General features: G+C 37.8%; 1 protein-coding gene across 4 annotated transcripts in view; it reads left to right on the forward strand.

Annotated features, from left to right (window-relative positions):
- CYRIB (CYFIP related Rac1 interactor B) overlaps positions 1-21,366 on the forward strand; it is a 149,212-nt gene that overhangs the window by 73,143 nt on the left and 54,703 nt on the right. For 3 of the 4 annotated variants that reach the window (XM_074943854.1, XM_074943853.1, XM_074943855.1), the window contains exons 2-3: positions 730-809; positions 15,364-15,400. The gene's annotated coding sequence lies outside the window, so the exon portion shown is untranslated. Of the gene's footprint in view, positions 1-729; positions 810-15,363; positions 15,401-21,366 lie in introns of those variants that run through there. The other variant, XM_074943856.1, reaches the window with a different exon arrangement.

Genomic DNA, 21,366 nt, shown 5'->3' on the forward strand with positions numbered 1-21,366 from the left:
TCATGAGTCAGAAACTTGTGAGTTTACCTGTAGCTACTGAAATAGTCTAGTGTACTGGCAATTGAAATCTCTTGAGCAAGGTCATTTACAAGATATAGTAGTTTTCTGACTTAAAAATGGAGTAATTATTGTAAAAAGAAGTTGTCAGATCACTGAAATTGGATAGTCATCTCACAGGTAGTATAACTTGTAGCTGGTATTTCAAAATCAGTTTTCTGATATCACTCAAATGGTTCTCAGTACTGTCCAATTTTAATACCAATCCAACTTGAAATAACATAGGACTCCTCAATGTGTTTGTCCTATAGTTTTATTCCTGAGGCAACTGAAGATATCTGGAATTGTGGTCTTGCATCACACTCAAGTTATGTATATTTGTAGGATAAGGGTTTCATGATGTTGCTCCACTTCCATAAACAACTTCAAAATATCATGATTCTTATTTGCATTTCTTCTGAGTCAGAATCCTTCCTGTGCTGTCAGACGTTGCTTAGGGCATGAACAAGGTTCTTCCATCCCTCACTATTCTGGACTGCTCTTTGCATGTCGTCCATGTTCTGTTTTTAAGATGGAATAATTATATTGGTTCCTTGACATGAAAATAGTTAACAACCTGTAATTAATTTAAGTTTGTTACTGTACATTAAAGTTTTTTATAAAAATTAATTGTGGTATTTTTATTGAATTAGACCATGTGCCATTTATTTTTAATTTCGTTTCTCTGTTCAGGTTCTGAAGACAAGCTGCTACATCAACTCCATAAGGAGTAGGAATTTTCCATTAAGACATCAAGAAGATCTCATCAACTGGTAAATATTTATTCAGGTGTCCTTGCTTGTACACTGTTAATTATCTTCCTTTTAGTGAAAGAATAGCATTTTACACTTCACTGAATCCAAATTAAATTTAAAGATCAATATGTTATCCACTGAGACTCAACCCTTTATATTGGGAAATATTAGGTTGTGGTGGGTTTTTTAAATAATAGTAACTATTCCTTTATTGTTTTTAGAGTCTGCCTGATCAGATTAATTTTTACATTCCATAGACCCCTGACATCTCACATCTCTCTGAACATCTATAATACAAAACGCATTGCACAAAGATTGCATAGTTGAAGTAGTAACATAAAACTAATGTTGAAATTTCAAATCTAAAGCATTTTCAGAAGTGGAGGATAAAATAGCTATATTTAAGAAGATAAACAGTTCAAGTTTTTTTAGGTATTGTATTGTCTTGATATGTGGCCTCAAACCTCATATGTCTACTGGTATGTGGCAAAATATTACCCTTCCTGTAGTGTAGATATAAATCACATACCAAAAACTGCATTTAAACAAGTTATTTAGTCAAACACTCAAAAGTTAGAAATAAGGTTGCACAGGCAAATGTATTTCCTGTCTGTTTGTGTCTCCACCCTGTGTACTGAATGAGACAGAGGGATTGTAGCAAAAATAGTATGTGATCATATAATTAAAGTGTATATGATAATGCATAGGCATGAGGGGACAGAATTATGATTGCACAAGCGACTGCAAAGCTGACATTTCCTAACTTTTCCATTTCTTGTTTTTGCATCCTAAATAACATTCTTTAAATGTAGTGTTTTGTATGCAACTTTCTGAGGCTTTTTAAAGAAAAAAGGTAAAAACAAATTGTTATTTATGTGTATGTAGACACACACACACACACACACAACTGTAACAACCCCTTACTGTGATCCAGCAACAGAGTTTGAACCCTGAACCTTCAGCATGTCAGCACACGTTGCTACTGCTTGAGCTACAGGACAAAGTAAACTAGCTGATTGTGGGAGTCTTTTAATCCAGAGGGAGAGTGGACAACTGGGCCTAGGATTAGGGAGGAGGAAAAACAGAGAGAAAGGGACCTGGCCTACCATAGAGGCTCTAAAGCATCTCACTGGAACACTTGTAAGAATTAGAGGTCGACCACCAACTAGATGGTGGGACATCATATGCAGGAAGGTGACCAGTCTGGACTTATTGGAGGAGCAAGCCATGGACAGGAATGAATGGTGACACTGTACTGCAGAGATGTTCCAGGATGAAGGAGAAGGCAAAACAACTTATTTTTTCCTGAACTCATTCTGACAGACGGATGAACCATTTTAGCTGAAACTTAAAATCAGCCTGCGGCAGACACTTGGCATGGAAAATTTCAGCTCAAAGATTGTGTTTGGCAAAATTATAAGCAACTGAAAAGAGTGTTATAATGGGAAGTGGTTGCGTAACCTTTACTATTGGTGGGATGGAGCGGAAGAATAGTGATTGTTTTAATGCTTTGCCATACTTAGTAGTTTGCTAAATTTGTAAGAAGACAGTTGCACCAAGGGTCTGGAAAAACACAGTAGTCAATGTTGTCTAGCTATTTGAAATGCAGACACCACATTCTGTGAATTTGGCTTTATATGTATCTCCTATATACAAGGTTTAACATAGTGCTTGATTTATAGTCTTATAGTTCAGCAATTTTTTGAGGTAACTGAAAGCTTGAACAGCTTTGGATATAGGCACCTGGCTTCCTGAGGTGGTGGCTATTGACATTGACATTAGGACGTGCAGGTGGGGGATTATTCCCTGCTAGTTTTGAAAAACACCATGGGACCCTTAACTTCTATCTGGGCAAGCAGAAGGGACTTCTCATCTGTACTATGGCACGTTTGACGATATACCCAAATATTGCATTCTCAACATTGATTTTGAGCCAGTCCTATTATGGGTCAAGAACTAGTCAACTGAACCATGCTATCTTTTTAGTACAAATACTGTATGTGCTTATGTCACTGCATGACTGACAAGCCTGCCCTGTTCTTATGCACGCAGACAAAGTTAGAGAGCTAATAGCAATAATTAATAGGAAATACAAGGTTTTTCAGGGGAAGAAATCCATTGGAGTAAACTAGTTGATTCCAGGTAGGCTATTTCCTTTGTTTAAAGGAACCCTCTTTCTAAAAAGAAGCTTTTGTTGAGTATCGAGTCTAAAGCCAAAACCCCACCTTTCCTTAAAAAGGATAACATATCTTGCATTTTGAAGATATGCAAAATAAATATTGTGCTCTAGAACAAAAAGATAATCTTAAAATTAAGTTTATGCAAAATTATACAGGAATCTTAAAAATGTTTGTTCCTTGTTTATTTGATGTAGTAGCTGATACTTACGTAGAATATATAAGGTTGAATTTTATGGACATTTTTATTTGTAATAGACTCTCTTGGGGCGGTGGGGGGAGATGCTCCACTCCCCTTTCAATAATTGTGATCTCTGTAATTATGTCTCCTACTTCAGAGGGTATAAATACAGGAATGGTCACTCTTTCTTGTAATTTTATAAATAGCTCTGTTTTGTCACCTGCAACCCTGTGACTCACCCACATGTTTTAGAAGTTGTTAGAGATTTGTTTTTATGTAGCTAGTTTACCAGAAATAGTTGAAGTTTCCTGTAATTTGTAATGATGAGTATATATGCTGATCTATTATGGTGCATTGTACAAACTGCTCTAAGCATGTTATGCAGCTTGTATCCCAGAGCTGGTATCATAATAATCAAGGATTAACAGGTTTACATCTTGTTTGCTGACTTTTTAAACAAACTTTTTTTTCTGAAGTGTACCATTTTCCTTTGAAATTTTTAAATTGTGTGTGAAATGTCCTTTTTCCCAAAACAATTGCAGTATTCAGCACAAACCCCTTCTTATTTAGTTGTGAAAAATAGGTGTAGGTCACTTTCTAACTTGCATTCAATCTAGCACAAGCCTTTATATCCTCCCTTTCCTTCCCTCTTCCCCTTTCTCCCCAAAACAATTAAAACAAGAAAAAAAAAGTAGCAAAATAGCTCATTCAGAACTGATGTTGTGAGTGTTGTCCAATACTCACAATCTTGCATATGATAACGAGTTTCCATGTAGTTACACTGATAACTTTGTGAGACAATTCTCTGGGTTAATTGGTGGGGAAGTAAAAGAAGAATCTATTTGTGTTGCCAGAAGTATAATATGAGGCTCTCTTTTATTGTTACAGCACACCATTCAATGTTTCCTTTTAGTAAATTAGGAAATAGATTCTAAGTAAGAGATTAACCATATTTAAAAATTGTTTATTAGAGCATGTATTTTATCATCAAGGAAATCTGAATTGCACAGATCCCTCAATTTTTGTGCAAGATGGAAAATGTAGTAAGGTATACTAATTGTAGAATTTCAAATTGTGTTACAAAGTACCACGCATAATAATTTTTCACTGAAAGTCATGCTAACAAGCTACAGAATGATAGTATCACATACCAGAAATATGTGGAAAATCCCATTTTATATTTATTTTCCAGGGGAGTGAAACCACTTGTCTTTTGTCTTATATTAGCATCACAAATTAGAAATAATCTTCTCTGATCGTATTAGCATACATAAATTGCTATAAAATATTTAGGACACCAATACAATGAAGCATAAAAATACTTTAATGTTATTTTATATAGACAGCTTGTGGAGTTGATTTGTTTGCATGGTCCTTGTAGTATTGGTTGAATTTAAATCAAAATGCTTCGTAGCAGCGGGATGATAGGAAGCAATTTTCTTGTAAATTTTAAAGGCATGGATTATTTTTAGAAAAGATTTACCATAAAACATTTGCCTGCTCATTTGCATTGTAATAATTTTGAACGTCTTTCCAGCACATGCATATTTTATAGCAATGCTGGTACCTGAGCTGAGCACTGGCAAAACCCCAAAAGATTTAGGCATATTTATGTGCTGTTCTTATTTTCTATAATAAAATGTAATACTTCTGTAAATCAGTTAATATTGTAAATTGCATAATAAATTTATCTGGTTTTTATCTAATATGTCAAACAACAATGGTATATTTGTAGGCACTGAATGTACAAACAGTCTCCTTAGTCACAACTGTACTGGTTTAATGATGTGGCTTGTGCTATTGATACTGTCATAGTGGGTATATTTAAAACCTTGAATGAAAGCAATGTCTCTAAAAGTGAGGGATTAATAGTTCTGAACACCAGCTGTGTCAGTGCACCCCCGTCACCTGCAGCAGCCCTGCTATTGCATTCTCTAGAATTTTTACTTTCTGTATAAACGTGCTAAATTAGTATAATGGATTTGAGTCTGGGACTTTGGCTTAGTGGCTAAAGTGGGGAACTCTCTATTCTATTCCTGACACTGCCATTGACTCACTGTATACCATTGGAAATCCTCCCATTTTTGGTTCAATTTTCCCATGTGTTAAATGTGTGCAATAATACTTACCTATTCCTTAGGGTAGTGAGGCAATTTTTAAGCCAAATATTGATCCCCTTAATATTATATGTGAAGTCACTGGATCTGACTACGTAATAAGAGAAGCAGAATTTATCCACGGATTTGACAAGTGTTCAGAGGTCCTTGGGTGGAAGATGAATTTTTGATATTTACACAAATAAGTGACTTAACTTTCAATTGTGACTGCTCTTAGAGGTGAATATGGGTCATATTCCATACTAATTCACTGCGTAGCTTAGCCCTACAGTCCTGCTGCAGTTCTGTCGTTATTTCCACTTGTAAATGTTTTGTCTATCTCGGTGTTAAAAATGAATTTTGGGCAGACCTTGTCTTCTGGTTTCTTAGTGTGGGAGCACATTTTTAGCAGTCTTTAAACTAGAAGGAATTATGTTTGAATAGTGTCATACCAAATGTTTGAAAATTCAAACCTTTGCTTAGTGTCCTAATATTCAGATATAAGTAGGGACACCTCTTTGAAATTTAAACAGTGAAAATTAAACAGTTCCTACTTAAAATGAGTTTAAAAAAAAAAAAGGGCAAAATAAAATCTTCATATGCTGTTAGTTCCCAGGCAGTGCAGCTACTCCATGTGTTCAATAGCAAGTTATGTGAGACATAAGCATGATGTCCTGTTGATGCACTCCTGCAGTTGAGCTTAACCACATGCTCAGTAGTATGCTATTACGTCCGATGTTTTGTTGGTGGTTAGTTGTTTGTCTGGTGTGGTGTGCTTAAAGCAGAGTTTGCCAACCTGTGGGTCATAACCTTGTGTTTGCAGGTGGACAGAAAAATATCTCCCTGGCTTTCAACTCTTGAGTCCTATCTCCACCTTGCTGTTTCCTTCAGTGGCTTTGCTCCTGTTTTTATTTCCAGGTGAAAGCCCTTCAGCTAGGACTGTTGGCTGGCTCATCTAGCTTTCTATCTAATCCACCACCATCACCCCCTCCCTGACCCTTTTCATACCTATCTGCCTTGTGGAATAGAGAGCAGCTAGGGTGGGCAGAGAAGAGGCCAAGTTGGCAGTGAGGAGATTCAACCACCTTGATCAGCCACCTGAACCTGGTTCTTCCTCATCCCCCGTCCCATAATGAGTCATAATGAGTCAGGTCAGAGTAAGCACTGGGCAGAGGCAATTCTTGAAGAAAGGAGAAACAGTGAGACTCTTAAGGTTTTTGCCCTAATTTTTCATTCATTCTGCTCCACTGTTGATAAATATTTAAACACTGGATCATTTTAAACAGCAAATGTTCAAATTAGACTCAACTGAACTATTTTTAGTTTTTTAGTTTAGTTTTTTTGTAGTTTAGCCTCCTTTAAATTCCAAATGATAAGCGCTGCTTTTTGTTCTAAATTGCTATAATAAAGTCGTTTAATATTTGAAAAAACACCACATCCAGGTTGTGTCTAAAAGTAAGTTTTCTTTAAAAACAAAGTAGCATATTTATTGCTACAGGAGATATCCTAGTGATCTAAACTTCAGATCTGGAATAACTAGATTCCTTGGAAGCACACAATTATATTTCAATGCAGTGAATTTAAACTATTCATCTTTTTACAGTAAACTAAGTACCATGTAATTTACCATTTGAGCATATTTGGGATGGAAATAAAGCAGAGCTCCTATTTGTGCATTCAGGGTTCCATGACACTGCTCATAAGAATACATCGTTGTCCTGGTGTCCTTGGCCATAATTTCCCTACTCCACTATTGTACAGCGTCATGTTTATGGTTGCCAACATATATCCCATACTTCACTGTGTTATGTCTGGGGTTTTTTGGTAGCACTTTGAGGAGCCTTAAGAATGAATAATACTCAGTTACTGTTTTTCTAATAAAGGTGTGCTTTTGGGAATAGCACCTAGGAGTAGAATTAAATAAGGTATTTAATTTTACAAATCATAGTTTGGGTTATACCTTAAGCAGCTGTTTTCATATTTGGAGCTGACTCCATTTAGTTTAACTGCATAAATTTGGATGTGTTCATCTAGAGCTGGGCATAATTAGCACTTGGTATTTTTCTGAATACCATTAAAAATAAAAAAAATTGATATTGAAGTATGATTCGCAAGGCTTATTTTGGTAGCTTCTAGCTTCCCAACATTGTGTGTTTAACTTTTTCTCTCTTGGGTGTCAGGAATTGGCTATGAGTATTTTTATTCTTCATTCTGATTGGCCTTTGGCATTGTCTTTCCCCTCCACTCTTTATGCACCTCCGGTTTGACTCACTTTCTCCCCATATCAGAATATTTCTGATCTTCCGTTGATGGCTTTTAACTTTTTAGATATATTAAAAGCCACTTGAGGCGTCACAATAAAACATACTGCCTGAATAGTCCACACTGTACAATAAACTTGATGGAAATTCTTTTTCAGACTTTTTTATAACAGCTAAGTATTTCAAAAGATTAAATTCTAATTCAATGCACTCTTTTTGCTGTTTTTTAATGCTACAAACAGTCAGGTCTAAAAGTAATAAGAAAAAACTGGAAATGCTTAGATCTTGAGATTGTTTTCTATAGGTGGATTTTACTTCTCACAGAGTCAGAGTTTATGCCAGAAAAGACCACCACATCAGCTTGTCTATCACAGGTCACCAATACCACCCACTACCTGAATATTAAACCCAACAACTAAAATTAGGCCAAAATATTACATTTCACAGGAGACTAGACTGTTATGTGCCCAGGCAGAGAATCGGAGGGACTGAGGTGCACCAGTGTCCAAGGCCCCTGCAACGTAAGGGAAATGATTACGTGAGATATACCTAGATAGTCCTGTCCCAGATCATAAAGTACTTCTTTTCTCGTTCCCTCTCCATTTAAGAATAGTGACTAAAGGCTGGTCTACACACAAATTTTGTATGGATTTAACTGTATCTGTTTGGAAACCGATTATAGTTTCAGAGTAACAGCCGTGTTAGTCTGTATTCGTAAAAAGAAAAAAGAAAAGGAGTACTTGTGGCACCTTAGAGACTAACCAGTTTATTTGAGCATGAGCTTTCGTGAGCTACAGCTCACTTCATCGGATGCATAGCATATCGTGGAAACTGCAGAAGACATTATATACACACAGAGACCATGAAACAAAACTTCCTCCCACCCCACTGTCCTGCTGGTAACAGCTTATCTAAAGTGATCATCAAGGAGGGCCATTTCCAGCACAAATCCAGGTTTTCTCACCCTTCCCCCCCCCCCCCCCACACACATAGACACACATACAAACTCACTCTCCTGCTGGTAATAGCCCATCCCTCTTTGAAACCTCTCTTTATAATGCGCATGATAATCAAGGTGGGTCATTTCCAGCACTAATCCAGGTTTTCTCACCACCACCACCCCCCCACACACACACCCCCCTCCAAAAACCACACACACAAACTCACTCTCCTGCTGGCAATAGCTCATCTTACAATGTGCACAGCAATAATCCAAGTTTAACCAGAACGTCTGGGGGGGGGGGGGGTTGTAGGAAAAAAACAAGGGGAGATAGGCTACCTTGCATAATGACTTAGCCACTCCCAGTCTCTATTCAAGCCCAAATTAATAGTATCCAATTTGCAAATGAATTCCAATTCAGCAGTTTCTCGCTGGAGTCTGGATTTGAAGTTTTTTTGCTTTAAGATAGCGACCCTCATGTCTGTGATTATCATGCGCATTATAAAGAGAGGTTTCAAAGAGGGATGGGCTATTACCAGCAGGAGAGTGAGTTTGTATGTGTGTCTGTGGGGGGGGAGTGGGGGGAAGGGTGAGAGAACCTGGATTTGTGCTGGAAATGGCCCTCCTTGATGATCACTTTAGATAAGCTGTTAGCAGCAGGACAGTGGGGTGGGAGGAAGTTTTGTTTCATGGTCTCTGTGTGTATATAATGTCTTCTGCAGTTTCCACGATATGCTATGCATCCGATGAAGTGAGCTGTAGCTCACGAAAGCTCATGCTCAAATAAACTGGTTAGTCTCTAAGGTGCCACAAGTACTCCTTTTCTTTTTTCTTTTTACGATTATAGTTTAAGATTTATGCCACCCCTATTGTGGATGCATTTGTAAGGTGCTTATTAAGTCAGATATAGTTAAACTGGTACAAAAACTGTGTAGAAAAGCCTTAAGGTGCCGCCTCCTTGGCCTTCTCTCTCAATCCTGTGCTCTCATATCCTACTATGCCACAAAGCCCATGCTGCTTTGTTCTCATTTTAAATACCCTGCTGGAAATAACCCTGAGGGCTATAGAGTAAGATCTGGTTATCCCAGATAACCAGATCTGTGTGTTTAAACAGCTAGATTGTAAGCTCTTTGAGACAGGGACTCTTTTCATTGTGTGTGTTCAGTTCTTTGTCTAGTGAGGCTCTAATTACTAATTGGGGCCTCTAGAAGTGAAGAGAATTCTTAATAATAAAAAATTGGAACTGGTAAGAAGCCTCTTAACCCTTATCTGTCATTCACATTTTGTAGTTTCCCATCATTCAAGTTGTCTAGTCGTGTTTTAAGCTCCTTTAAACCATTAATTTATTAGAACAGTAACAAAAAGGAGTAGGAGTTCAGGGTCTCCAGTAGGCTTGGCCTTAGAAACTTATGCCTAATTACAAAATGTTACTTGAGTTATTTTAATTCAGAAAACTTCATTTCATTGTGCTTTGCATTTATATAAAATGAGAATTACTACCTTTTTATCAGTGTTGGGTTAGCATTTAAATGTGACTGTTGTTCAAGACTGAACAATTACAAAAGAAAAATGAAATTTAAGCAGAAATAAAACAAAAATAGGAACTATAAAAAAACCAGGCAATTTTAAATGTACATATACTAGGTAAGTGCTGGGCCAGTTCTTGAAGCATCTTGTTTTTCATTATCATCTTTCTTTATCTGCTTCAACTGATTTGTCTATATCTTTGTCGTCGTCATCAGTATCTCCTTGTTCTTCATCTGATGAATACTGAGTTAAATCTTCATCTGCCATTTTCTTCTCTAATCGTAAATTGTGATACATGGTCACCAGTTTCCCAGCAGTGGAGGTCTTCAGTCTATTTTGGGTTTTTGAATGGATGGTTCCCCAAACTGACCAGTTTCGTTCTGCACATGCAGTTGAATGCTGAAGTGTTAAAAAGAATTTCTGCCACTGTAGTTAAAGAGCAGGGAGGACACAACCCTTTCCAGCGTGATGAAGGAGCAAACTCTTTTGATTCAACTGCTGGGATTGCACTTCAAATTGTTTTATGTCTTTTTGCTTTATAATTTGCTGCCTCCATCAGAATTGCTTGTTTGTATTTTCTTGAAATTGGCAAAAGCCACCACAAGGTCACAGTGTGAATGAAATACATCATCAGAAAGGTCTTGTCCCTGAAAATGTGCTCCAGATGGTAGCAACATTATGTGTTGGAGGATCACTTGATTTTTCTGTGATTTTATTTTGTTGTCATTTCCTCTTTAGCTTTTGTAAGTGGACTGTATTCATTCTCACAAATATGTTTCTTGACATTCAAGAACTCCTTCGTGGCATCAGACAGTGTATAACTATCATTATCCATATTCTGAATGGACTGAGCTTATGGGTTCCAGCAGTGGAATGAATTTTGAGTTTAGCATCCAAAAGATACTGTCATCAAAAATGTGAGTGTGGATATTCGGGGGGGCATCATCCAGCCAATCGTTTTTCAACAGCAGCTGATTGAAGACCCTTCTTGCATCTTTGAGACATTTAATAGAGATTTCCTGTTGAGTGTGACATGGCTTGCTCAGTGTGGATAAAATCAAGGGCTGTACTAAGCGATGATGAAAAATGGCTTCTAGTACATGTTTGCTTTTGAAAATCTGGACAATACTTTTTACTTTTGACACATGATGAGAAGTTGTCAGCTCTTTAACATCACCAGTGAAAAGCTGCATTATCTGGGCAGCACATCCATAACACAGAAGGTCTGGATACTGATTTATTAACAGAGCCCAGGCAGCTTTCATATTAGCTGCATTGTCAGTCACAACTGAAATTCCCTTCAATGGACCCAGTTCTCTGATTGCATTTTTAAACATTGGTCAGCAATATATTGAGCCATGTGGTGAAACTCAGTTATGCATTGATTGTGGAATTACCACCATGAAGTTGATTACGTTCTCATAGTGAATGTCGTACCATCCATCAGACACTAAAGACACATGAGGAGCTTGTGCAATAAGAACACCAACTCTTTTTCACATTATCCATTTTGAGATTCAGAAGACTTCCTGCAACCATTTCCTACTTGACATTTTGTAAATTGGATGCAATTTATGAAAAAATTCTAGACTATAAGGATTTTCAACCATACGACATTATGTATTGCTGGCATGAATAGCTCTGGCAAACATACAATCAGGTTTGTTTTTCTGGTCATTGGACATTCTGTTCAAAAACGTCGTAATACCAATTTGATGAACATCTGAAGACTTTCCTGAATTAGGAGTATTTGATGCTCTAGCAGTTGAAGTAGTAAAATTTGTATTAAAGGATGAAGAAATGGAATTAGCTTCACTTTAATTGTTGCTCATATTACTGTTTTCATCAAAAGAGTCCATGCTTTCTGATGCTGCTGCCAAAAGCAAAGTAGGGAAATGCACAGAAGAAAACAAATTTTGTTGCAGACTAATTTTCCATTTCTTGGTTTGACTGGACACACACATCACACACATTCAACAAGTGTTTCTCCATTCTGTCTACATGAGTGTCATACTCAGAAGAACAGAAATGTGCAGTTAGCTTTAAGTTTTTCCATGTCTAGTTAATTTGTATGGATTTTTAAATTTTTTTTATTTAGGCTTTGCTGGACTCTGTATAATTCATTGTCACTGTTATTAATGTCTCACTACTTCTGGGATGCTCTCTAGATTATGAAGTATCTCTTGTATTTCAATCAACCAGTAGCCATTCAGTTCTATTTCTAACTGCTGCTATCCCAGAAGATTCCAACCAATCAGTGTTTTAGGACATATGCTGCCCCTTCTTTCCAGGACCCCTATAGACTTCTAGATAACATGAAGAGAAAGGGAGGAAGACATCCCTATAGCAAACCAATGGACTCATAAGCAGCAGGAGGAGGAACAGAATAGAAAGGGAGGTTCCTCTGCCAAGATGTGATGTCCTCTCATTAGCATAGAACTTTTCATATTATCAGTAATAGTTGGCTGAGGATATGTGTCATGACCGGGACAAGAGTGGTCAGATCTAGTGGTAGCGACAGGAGTTGGGAGCCAGGTTGAGTCAGGTACCGGTATATCAGAGTCTGAGACAGGCCAGAGAGTGAACTGATGATCAGGTGTAGGGGGGCATGCAGGGTCAGGTTACCAGGCGATTGGGATCAGGCGCCGGGTTACAGACAGCAATCGAAGAGCAAAGGTGAGGACAAACCAGGGTCAGAAGCTGGAGACTAATCACAACCAGGGGTCTGGAGCAGAGACAGGCAGGCAGTCTGTGTTGTTGCTCAGGAAGCTCCCCTTCACAGCTTCCTTGTTTAAGTACTGGTATTGGCCACTCAGGGAGCTGTGAGGGCCACCACTCAGGTCCTGCTGGCCTGTACCTCCTGCCACGCCCAACCTCACAGGGTCCTCCCATGGGAGCTCAACTTGAGCCTCCTATGGTGATGCGGAGGATCAGCAGCTGAGAACCCCCCTGGTCCAGCCCTGCAGGTTCTAATGATATGTGGGCGGGAGGGAGGTTATGAATGGGATATTTGTTGAGGGGTGGAGTGGTGGTTTATTTACATGGGCATTTAATGTGGGTTGTTTGCTTTGAAAGTGCGGGGGAGGTGCTGGGGCAATTAAAAGCTGTGATACTTTTGTTTAAGGAAGAGGCTTAACATTTGGACATTTTTTCCTCTCTGTGTTGGGAGAGGGGGTTTAATGACTGTGAACCCTCCTCTCCTCCCACTCCCTTCTGAGTTAGTTTTTCTGGGGCAAGAAGCGTGATTTTTAAATTGTTTACTGTGCTTTGAAAACTGCCATGTACATTAATTATATAAAAATACATAATACGTAATGCCATTGTTCTAGAAGATTTCATGACACATCTAGAAGATGCTTAGCTTTCAGTTGGTTCACCTTTTTCCCAACAGGTGGCATTAGCATATAATAAAGGGTATTGAGCAAGACATTGAAGTAGGCTTGGTAATAGATGGCACCATGGTGCAGTCAGAAAGATATGCCACCACCTACATCTGGACATTCTTACAGGAGTATTTGACAGGTGGTCAAATAGGGGGCTAGTTATTGGTCAGATGATATTATTTGGCCGGTCAGTTGACCGGCTTGCCAAGCCTAGCCTTGCTGCCAGGCTTCATGGAATAGCGTAGGGCACATGCTATATATAGTCCAATGTATTTAACCCTCGAGCAGAAAACTGGGGAGCAAGAAGCAGCTGCAGGCCAGTTCCCAGCAGAGCAGGGAGACTAAACAGAATATTAGATGCTTGGCTGCAGCAAACTGGCAAATTCTGTGGCAAAAGTTCTGATTTTATGTTATACTGGAAAAATGCCAAATTCCATTGCTGTAGGTTTGCATAGTCCACAGAGCTCTGGCTGAAACAATTCAGGCAGTTCACATGTCTTAGCTATTATTTCAGATTGTCCATAGAGTCAGACAGATATCACTACTTTGGTTTATGCTCGCTCCTGGTTTGAGGTTATGTCTGTGACCATGAAGGCTATAAACATTTATTATTTTAAAAAAAAAAAAAGAGAGGAAAGGTAGGGTTGTCATGATCCCTCAAACCTCTTTGTGACCTCCAGACTGAGAATCCCTGTTCGAATACAAATGGCAGTTAACATGGAATATTCAACTGAGGTAGTGGAAGAAGCAGCTAATGTTGGTTATTATTTGTAAGAAAGAGGGCAGGAGCCAATAGCCAATCAGTAGAGGAGAAAGTAGATGCACTCACATACAAAGAGTCCCCAGTCAGGAATCAGGGCTCTACTGTACTAAACACTGCCTGTGTGTATACATGCACACGCACAAAAGTAGTCTGAAATCATTAGTATCTGATGATCCACGCAGATCTGGGTATTGCCAAGCGGGGAGGATAACTCGGATTCCTCTTTCTCCCTCTATCCCTGGCTCTCCTGGTGCTACAGTACCTGCTGAGTGTTCTTGTTTGGTACTGTTATCAGTAGAAAATATTGTAGTGTCTAGCTTGGGAGCTGCATTGGATTCAGTGGATTTCCCTGCTTCCTTTTGAGGAAGCATGCTGTTAACATAGAATCATAGAATATCAGGGTTGGAAGGGACCTCAGGAGGTCATCTAGTCCAACCCCCTGCTCAAAGCAGGACCAATCCCCAATTTTTGCCCCAGATCCCTAAATGGCCCCCTAAAGGATTGAACTCACAACCCTGGGTTTAGCAGGCCAATGCTCAAACCATTTTAGTAGTGTTTCTTTTTTATATTAACCCTAAAATGTTCGATAGTTGATGAAAGTAACATATAGCACAGACTAGAGCTGTGCAGGGGCCATGTGGCCTTCCTCACTGCACAGATGTAACCCTTTGATGTATTTATCAGAGGTGCAGACTCCTAAAAGAAGCATGTTCTGAGCACTGGAGCCAGACCTTCTGATGTTCTATTTTCAGAAGATATTTAGTGTATTTTAAAGCTTCTGTCTCTCACAGTATTTGAAAACTTTTGCCTTTATTTGTATTGAGAGCCTAGAGATTAATGTAATGATGGGGTATGTGTACTAATGGCTAAACTAAATCTAGCAAACTTCTGTAAAAACAAATTTTGAAACCAAGTTGTAAAATAATCAGAACTGCCTGATCTATTCTGATATCTATCAGTGAAACGAACTAGCATGTGGTATTGAGCCCTTCATTAAAAACTCCCCACGCTTGTAAAATGTCTCAGTACTACACACCATTGGTGTTCTATACATTCATCAGTTTCAAAAGAACAGTACCGTGGATCAAACAGATATATATTCTTCTTATAAAGCTAGGTAGCGTGTGTTAAACATCTTAAACTTAGGCTTTTTTAAACATTTAATATTTATTAAAATGCTTTATAAAATCTAGGTGCAGATAATATATTATTTCATAATGTATGTATTTTTTTTTTTTAAACAGACGGGGGTCCAAAAACAGAGAGCAGCGCTGGCTGTAGGTAAGAATTTTAACTTCTCTATCACTGTGTAAGTGCATTGATGGGGAGAGAATTGGCCAAGGGAACTAAAACTATAAGCTTTTAAAAGATAGCAAATGGAAGAAAATTGTTAAGCTAGCATTAATTGTATCTTGAAGGAAAAGCCCCAATTGGCTACTTTGATTTTAGAAATGTACAAAGCTCATTGGGAATTACTTAGATTTTCAGACTAGAAAGGAATGACAGAAACTTATTAGTGGTTGTTTGCAGTGCTATTGCAACCATGTTGGTCGCAGGGTAGATGAAAGAATATCTTTTATTGGACCAACTTCTGATGGTGGAAGATAGGAAGATACAAGCTTTTGAGCTTCTTATCTTCCACCATCAGAAGTTGGTCCAATAAAAGATATTACCCCACCTACCTTTTCTCTCACTTATTCATTGTCTTACTTTTAACCTTCAGAAGGTAGGAAAGAGTATAAATATGCTTGATCTACTAATTTTTTTCATTAAGATGCACTTTATACAGTATCTTGCCACGGAGAAAACAGATAAAGGAGTCTTTTGCTTCTGCGTTGCTCCTTCAATATCCTAACACAGTCTTCAACTTAATAACAGTGAAGGAATAAGAAGATAACTTGAAGAAAGCTCATTAAAATGGCTTTCATTTAAAGAAACATGGGCTCTGAGCATGTAAATCATTGATAGCCTTTAAAAATAATAATGACCTTCAAGGGCAGTGTTTCTTAAACTCTTTGGAAGACCAAACAAAGAGAAAACTAATTGCTTCAGATCTTTGCTACACACTAAAAATGCTTTCTTAATGTGGCTACAGTGGCATCTGCTTTAGGATCTTTCCTAGACCAGATGTTTTACCTTCAAAACAAGCAACATCTTCTACCACTTTAAGATTCTGTGAAATGGGGTGTGCACTATAAATACCCTATATTATTAGCTTTTTATCTTGCAGTCATATAAGTTAGCACATAAAGCATAGTTGTATTGTACCTCCATGTTTATCTGGTGTTGTGCCAACAGAGGCCCAGCAGTGCTGGCTGTCTCTTAACTAGAGATGCTGAAGAAGATACCACTGGCACCGGATAGAAGAAGAATGAACCTTACCTCTTAGTTTTGATGCAGCATCAAGAAAGTGTTTGAATCATGGGGTGGGAAATTACCTACATCTGTCCTGTCTGATTAGTGTTGGGAGTAGTGTCAAGAAGTCTCTTTGTTACCAATTAAACTAATTGTCTTATTTAAGGAATAAGAATGTAGGGGGATAGGAACATATTTTATGAGATTGTTCTATATAGAGAAGTGTGGCATTGAGGGATTTAAGTCACTTTCCTAATGTCACATGGGAAGTCTGTAGCAAAGCTGGGAATTGCCGCGATTGCCTGGGTCCTGGTCCAGTGCCTGAACCATAAGTCCATCTTTCCTTTCCATTCTTCAGCTTCAGTTAAGAGTTCTTACTAGTAACACTGTAAAAACATAGTCACTAGTGAAATAATTGATTGGTGCACAGTGTAATATAGTAATGGCGAGGAATTTAACTGATTTTTAGATATCTGCTTATTTCAAATGTTAAGTGTTCATCTCAATTCTTGGGAGACTTCAGTTCAGTAATGTGTGACCATGCAAGTAACTGCGTGTTCTCACTCCATATTTGGTAACTCATCTGTGCCTAGCTTCCTGCTTTTCTTTTTTTTTTCAGTTGTTGACTTTTATAGTCTCTTCTGCTCTTGATGGAAAAGAGCTTTTTATGTATATACATTGTCCACACATCAAAAGGTGGTTAAACCTTTTTGGGTTTGCATAGTTGTCTCACATTTTTTTTACAAGAAGGTTTGATTTTTCACTGACACCTATAAATCTAATTTTCAGTGCTTTGTAGTGAGATTCCTGGCAGTTCTGATATTGGCTGTCTCCTCACTAAAAATCAGATATCCAAAACAGGGAATATTTTCATAGTCTACAAGATCACAAGTAGGTGGAATTTAGGATTATGAGGAAATAGTAATATATGTAGGTCAAGAGAACTTTCTCAGTATTTGCTTTAGAATGTGTGCAGGGAAACATAAAGAAGTTTTTTACAGAAGAAGTGGTATAAACTGCCCCTTATGGTAGTGACTTGGCACAGTTCAAGGACCAGACTCCTAGCAAGTGAGCTGCCATACCAAATCAAGAACAAAACCTCTCAAAATATAATGGGGCAAGTTAATACCTATAGTATTAGCCAATAACTATCTTCTTGTCAACTGAAGATAACAGAAAGTGAAAATGCCTATACTTGATCTTGGCAGTTATGACAGTGGGGAAAAACACAGCCTATGCAAGATCTAAATGTGAACATAAATTGCCTTCCTGAGAGTCTAAAATACAAATATGAACGTCCAAGTGTTTGTTTCCATTTAATTCTACTCTTTTTCAAAGTTTTCATCTATTTTAATCAATAAAACACTGGCTTCCTTTGGAGATGGAGTCTTTCTTTTAGAGCTGCAACCCAAATTTAAAAAGTGGAGCACTGTTGGGCCAACATTTTAAAGGATTGCTGTTGTCCCTCTAGCTTTTGCCCTATTTATGGATGCAAAAAGTCTGATCCTCAAAATCCTCATATTGAGTCCCCCAAAGATTTGTGGCAGCTATTTTAGTATTTGAAAATCTCCAGTTTTGACTTTGGGAATGGAAGTAATATCCTCCCAGGAGCCAAAAGTAACCTGCTGCCTCTGTCAACAGTTAACATAGCTGGAATCTATCATGATGTATTGGCTCAGTCTCATCCAAATTCTGCCAAACAAATGGGACTGCACTCAGTAGGTATTCTGGAAATGGAGATCCCCTACAGCTCAATCTGATGGACTTCCAATACCAAAATTGAACCACGTTTTTTCAGGTTCTTGGATCTGAAGGCTACAGGAGCTGAAGTGCTCTCTTTCCTTGGAGCTGTCCTGTGTATTTCCCTAGTTAACTCTCATAGGTTGATAGTTAAATCTATAGAAAAACAACTTTATATCTTTCAAATACTGAATGTCATCTTTACTGGCTGATATGCAAAACAAACCTGAGGACTGGGAGCTAGAATATGGAAATAAGCATTTACATAATTAAATAGGTGATTATTGATAATTATCACAGTCATGACCATTTTGATCTGTGATGGTTGGTGGTAGTTAGAGTGAACTAAGGGTTTCCATTTATTTTGAAGAATCTTCTGTTTTGCTGTAGTTTTATCTAATACTTTTTTCTCTAGCTACAGTGCATAGAAACAACACATTGTTTGCATTACTTGATCAGATGACAGGATTAGTGAGCCATTATGGACAGAGACCTTCATGTACTTTCCAGTGTTCGAATAACAAATATTTTATATTAACTGAAGCAATATGAATGTTCAGGTCACAATCTAGCATCAGGATAGCTGGGCACTTAGACTGGCTTTTGTGTGGGGAAATAAAGTTAAGTCTACTGGGAGTTTTGCTGATTTCAAGAAGGTATGATTGGAATAAAAGTTATTAAATGACTCCTCTCCTCTAGATAAGTGAAATTCACACCAAAAATGCAATAAATCAATAGATAATAGACCTCAGAGTGAAAATATTTGAAATATTTTTTTAAATGATGTATTGAGGCAAAAAGACTTGTACGTTTTGAAACTTTAAATGGATAAATCTATGATGTGAAAGTGTTTGTTTGTTTTTTTTTAAGGGGTGCTTAGTGCTCAATAAAGGTGCTAGACTGACAGCCCTGAAATAGAAAATCCTGTATTACTGCTGTAAAACACAATAAATATGCATAACACTTTATAAGGAGCGTAAGACAATCCTTGCACTGAGAATTACAAAATTTAGCCACAGAAAAGGCAAGCTTTCCCACCTCACCCCTTTTGTGAGGGTGTCACTTCTAAGAGTGAAGAAGGTATTCTTAATCACTTAATGTATGGCCTTTTGGCTAACACTACAGCTGTAACTACCAAGTATGTAGTGTGGGCTCTATAACATTGGACACCCATCCCTTAGAAAATATACTAAACCCATCAATTTATTTCAAATAATCTACTGAACAGGCCTGAGGTAATGATTTATCTCATTGGCTATTAACCTGATCTGGATCAAGAGTGAAGGTCTGTATCCCAGTCTAAATCACGGAGCCATCCAAAGCACCTTGCGAAATTTTTAATGTCTTGCAACTTTATTTATGTGAATTTCTTGTTACCTTTCCCATGACTGTGTAAAACACTAATAGAATGAAGAAATTTTAAGTGTCTTTGAAAGGAAACAAATATATTAATGTCACAAGGTGGTACCAGTGATTAAGGTTTGAGGATCTTGGTTGTCACAGTGTAAAGTGCAGAAGAAGAGGAACTGCATGCCTGGGGATATGCAGAGAAAAATCTTCTATGATGATTGTTTCTCTGAAGTTGTGATGAATATTTCCCTTGGTCTGCAAGGTCAAGTTGTAAATGAATGACCTCTACAGGTGGAGATGAAGTACTACAAGATAATTTTTATATGAAAGATTGAAACCTGCTTGCAATTGAATGTAAATATACTGTAACTAAGATTGGTGGTGTAATATTATTAGATTGGGCATTGAACTGGGCATTGAACTCAACTTTGAAAAATTGTTTCCTTTTTTCCATTCATTAATTCTAAGAATTATTTATATCTGTTAACTTTTAGTACAAACTGTTTTAACTTAATAAGGACTGGCGAATAACTTTTTCATCTTAAAAAAAATACAACTTAGAAATATTTTACATAATCATGATGCAAATATAAAATTAAATGCAAAATGTGTGCTTGGAACACCTAACAAACAAAGAGATCTGGAGGTAAGATAGAGAGTACATCCTTTAGCTTGTGTCCTTATGAAAAGGAAAAGCACATTGTTAATAGTCAAGTCTGTATTAACCCTGGACTTACACACTCCAAGGTGAACTGCACCCAGTTTTTGGCTGTGGGTAAGTCAGTTCACAAAGCATAGTAATTATTCCAGAATAAAAGTGACTTCTATTCCGCAGTAGCGTCCACAGGATGAACTTTTCTTATTCTTGCAACATCTATGCTGGCCGGTTTCCCTGTGTACATGAGGTCTTCCACGGGGCCTCCAATTCTTGAAGAAAGTTCCACAGAATCTTTAGTAAAAAGAAAAGGAGTACTTGTGGCACCTCAGAGACTAACCAATTTATTTGAGCATAAGCTTTCGTGAGCTACAGCTCACTTCATCGGATGCATACTGTGGAAAGTGTAGAAGATCTTTTTATACACACAAAGCATGAAAAAAATACCTCCCCCCACCCCACTCTCCTGCTGGTAATAGCTTATCTAAAGTGATCACTCTCCTTACAATGTGTATGATAATCAAGTTGGGCCATTATCATACACATTGTAAGGAGAGTGATCACTTTAGATAAGCTATTACCAGCAGGAGAGTGGGGTGGGGGGAGGTATTTTTTCATGCTTTGTGTGTATAAAAAGATCTTCTACACTTTCCACAGTATGCATCCGATGAAGTGAGCTGTAGCTCACGAAAGCTTATGCTCAAATAAATTGGTTAGTCTCTGAGGTGCCACAAGTACTCCTTTTATTTTTGCGAATACAGACTAACACAGCTGTTACTCTGAAAAGAATCTTTAGTGTCTACACAGAATAGACCGTATTCAGCTCAAGGTCTCATCGGTGATTCATACAAAAAAAAAACATGATGATCCATTTTTCTTTTAAAATGAAGGGGGTGGAATCAATCCTGCCAAAACTTTGAAACTATGATTTCAGGGAATCTAGGTGTTGATTTGCTCACTAAGCCATTTCCTCTGGCAAATGATGAGATCCTGGGAAGAAAGTCCTGTGATTTGAACCCCTAAACTCTGCCACAGGGGGGACTATTGATACAACTTTAAAAAATATCACTCCATCAAAATAGTTTCTTAAGTAAAAACAGGTGTTTTACTTTCCTCTGAAATTAGAAGGCAACTTATTCACAGCTCA

Source organism: Natator depressus, chromosome 2 (genome assembly GCF_965152275.1).
Source record: "Natator depressus isolate rNatDep1 chromosome 2, rNatDep2.hap1, whole genome shotgun sequence".
Classification (NCBI taxonomy): Eukaryota; Metazoa; Chordata; order Testudines; family Cheloniidae; genus Natator; species Natator depressus.